This window comes from Nannospalax galili, unplaced genomic scaffold, assembly GCF_000622305.1.
Source record: "Nannospalax galili isolate Female #2095 unplaced genomic scaffold, S.galili_v1.0 scaffold646, whole genome shotgun sequence".
Lineage (NCBI taxonomy): Eukaryota > Metazoa > Chordata > Mammalia > Rodentia > Spalacidae > Nannospalax > Nannospalax galili.
In genome coordinates, this window is record NW_008355279.1 from 1265518 (window position 1) to 1269654 (window position 4137).

At 38.0% G+C, this 4137-nt stretch overlaps 1 pseudogene; it reads right to left on the bottom strand.

Moving 5' to 3' along the window:
• Positions 1-4137, bottom strand: part of LOC103749575 — a 24501-nt pseudogene that overhangs the window by 4050 nt on the left and 16314 nt on the right.

The window sequence follows — 4137 nt, forward strand, 5'->3', positions numbered from 1 at the left end:
AACCCCAGAAAAAAAATGGCCTCATTACCATCAGAAAGCTGATGAGTACTACATGGTATGAGCACTACAAATATTCTAAATTATCAAATCTTGGTCCTCGGTTTTATGATTAAAGAACTCTAATTCACCACCAAGAACTATGCAGTGTAATGTCTCATACTCCGATATAAAATCCTACAAGGTGGTAAATCACTACCTTCTAGAGCCAGGCACATAAGCAAAGGTTTTACAAAGCAATACAAACACTACACTGGGGAGTAATAGTTACTCAATTTTTTATTACATATATATGGGTGTATATATATATTGAATATATGTACTAAATGTACTATATAGCCAAGTTTATCACTAGATAATGGGCAAATGAACAAAGGTTTCTGTGCTTGGAACTGACAGCTTTGGGAAGACTGTGAACAAAACAGATGCAAGACACCCTGTTAGGTACCTGAATGCACAGGAATATCTTTTAAAATCTACATTCACACTGTCTAAGCAGCTACAAGGTGAAAACCCAGAGGCATCAAATCTGTGGATTTTTTTTTAATCAGAAAATATCAGATAACATATAATTCCTATAATTTTACAACTAAATGAAGCATGATGTGTAGGATATTTCCACCTTCAGTGAAATACTATTAGAGAAAGGAAGGGAGGGCTAGAAAGCTAGACTTGAGGGAAACAAACATCATGCATATTCTTTAACAAGTGTCCAAAGCATGACAACACAAAGCAACTTTTGAGGAAATGACTGAAAAGAAACCCAAGAAAAGTAATACATAGCGCAAGCTCTCTGAGCTCAAAATGGGTTTGTTTCAAGTTGGATGGTTGTTTCTTTGCTTTTACAGCCCAATTTAGGTTCCAACCTTATTTCATCCTAATAAGTCATAATTCTTCTTAGCCTAATATGATCAAATTCTATCTCAAAATGAGATTCCCATTAACATACACTCTAATTACCCACAGAAAGGGAGTCCTTTCACGTTTGGATATCAACACTCTCTCACAGGAAAAAAAAAATCCTCTACATCATTAGCTCCTTAAAAACTGGGGCCCTGACAGGCAAGAAACATAGCTATTGGAAGGCTGGGTTTGACTGCATGACCATATAACCATCTCAGTGAGCCCATGTCATTTCATGAGTGCTGCAAGTGACAGTGTAATTAAGCCAGAGATGACACTGAGAGTCACTAACCTGTATCCAGAATACCAAATGAAACACCAAATACAGAGACCATGGTGATCAATAAGACTGCTGTCTTGCAAAAAGGAGTAAGATAAAGACCAACTGTGGTAGCCAACATTGACACCCCTGCAAAGAGAGTACGAATGTAAGTTATAGAGACAGTCTACATCATAAAAACAAAGATGAATATAAGGTCAAGTTAAAGCTGGGTAATCTTGAGAATACAGAGTTGCAACATATCATATAAACCTTATATAATATTATGGATTATAAAATACAAATAATTATGGCATGAGTACAATTCTAGCACTGCTAATAAACTATATAACAGGAAAACATTTTAGCAAGTAAGGCAGGCCAAGAAATATTTAAATGTTTGACATTTATGAACTGAAAGGAATTTTTAGATATGAAGTAATAAAAAGGCAAAAGAAAGTGCAATTAGTATAGAAGTCCGTAATAAAATCTCAAATACAAACTGAGGACATTGCTGTTCATAAAGTGCTGGCTGTACAAGCATGAAGATCTGAGTCTTTAAACAGAGCTCATGTTTAAACACAAAAATCAGGGGGGCTGGAGAGATGGCTCAGTGGTTAAGCACACTGACTGCTTTTGCAGAGAACCCAGGTTCAATTCCCAGCACCCACATGGCAGCTACGAACCGTCCTTAACTCCAGTTTCAGGGGAATCTGAAGCCCTCTTCTGACCTCAGCATTGCACGACATGGGTGTACTCACATACATGCAGGCAATACAGTCATACACATAAAATAAAAATAATAAATAAAAGTATTTTTAAAAACAAAAACAAAAACCTAGGCACATCTGTGACCCCAAGTGCTGATGAGGCAGAGACAGGAGGATCCCTGGGGCTTGCTAGCAAGCCAGCCCTGCCCATTTGGTGAATTCTAGATTTACTGAGAGACCCTGTCTTAAAAAATAAAGTGGAAGGGCAGGCAAGAGGGCTCAGCAGGTAAAGGCACCTTTGCTATCAGCCTGATGACCTAAGTTTGATACCCAAGACCCACATGGTGGAAGGATAGAACCAACTCCTACAAGTGACCTCTGACCTCCACATGTGCACAGTGGCACATGCGTGTGTCTACACAGAAACACAAATAAAAAAATTCTTTTTTTTCTTTTTTAAAAAATTTTACAAAAACATTATTGAGAATTTCATAAATGCATATAAGGTGTTTTGATTAAATCCATGACCACTCCCTCCCCTCCAACACATTCCCCCTTCTGAAGAGGTAACCCTAAAATCTTTTAAGGGTTAGATACAAGCTCCCAAATACTTTTGACATTTTTGACTTTTGGGACAGAGTACGTTGCTAACAGGCCCAAGTCATTTTGACTTTTAGCCAAGCAACTGGCTACATTTCTTTGGGGTCTTTTTACCCTAACTGCCTAGCCAATTCCTACTTCCTATTCTTATCACACCATCCTCTGAAGGGGTTACCCCAATTGCCAATAGGGAATAGGGACACAGACCTCTCTGGTTTCTTCCATGCTGAACAGGGATACAGGGTGTGGCACATGGAGTACCCCTTCAGTAGGTCTATCTAAAAGACTCCCAAATTGCCTAACTCTTGTCTCTAAGGGGAGAAGAAAGTCCTTGAATCATGAATAGGAGATGTGAAGGAGAAGTAAAGCCAAGAGTAATTAGCATTACAAATTCTAGACAGGGAAAAAAAGTCAGAAGAGGGCAATTTAAACCTCTTTTGTCTTCCAAGGCTGGACTAGTTGGCTGGGAAGAGTGGCTGGATATTCTTTAATGAATGAGCACAACTGTCAACAAGCCCAATTGTGACTGTTTAGCAATCAGGCTCAGCCGAAGTCGTGATGATGGTAGTTATTTCCTGCGGAATAACTGTATATCATCATCTTATTAAAAGGACCTGGAATTTAAAAGGATTTGATGTTAGGAGCCACATATGAGGGAGAACACACGTCGTTTGATTTTCTGAGTCTGTGTTACTTCACTTAGTATAATAGTTGCTAGATCATCCATTTACCTGAAAATTTCATTATTTCATCTTTCTTTACTGCTGAATAGAACTCCATTGTATAAATATACCACATTTTGGTTAACCACTTGTCAGTTGAAGGACACTTAGGTTGCTTCCATCTCTTAGCTATTGTGAAAAGAGCAACAATAAGCATAGTTGTACAAGTGTCTCTATAATAGGATTAGTCCTTTGGGTATATGTCAAGGAGTGGTATAACCAGGTCATATGGTAGGTTCATATTTAGTTTTTAAAGAGTTCTCCACACTGCTTTCCATAGAGGCTGCACAAGTTTGCAATCCCACCAGCAGTGAATGAGCGTTCCCCTTTCTCCACAACCTCGCCAGCATTTGGTATCATTTGTTCTCTTGATCCTACCCAGTCTGATTGGGGTAAGGTGATACCTTAGGGTGGTTTTAATTTGCATTTCCCTAATTACTAACAATGTTGAACACTTTTTGAGATGTTTCTTAGCCATCTTTATTTTTTCCTTTGAGAACTCTCTGTTTAGATCTTTAGCCCATCTTTTAATTGGGTCATTTGGTTTCTTGATTCTTTGTTTTTTGAGTCCTTTATATATTCTGGTCTTTATATATTCCTTTATATTTATAAACCCTTGTCAGATATGTCACTGGTGAAGATTTTTTCCCATTCTGTGAGTTTTCTCTTCGCTTCCCTGGTTGCCTCCTTTGATGTACAGAAGCTTTTTAATTTAATGAGGTCCTGTTTATTGATTGTTGACCTTAATGCCTGAGCAGCTGAAGTCTGATTTAGAAAGTCCTTTCCTATATCCATATGTTGTAGGGTACTGCCTATGATTTTTTTTTCTAGCAGTTTCAGAGTTTCAGGTTTCAAATTGAGGCCTTTAATCCATTTGGTGTTGACTTTTGTGCACAGTGAAAGATAAGGATCTAGTTTCATTCTTCTACAGGTGGAGATCCAGTTT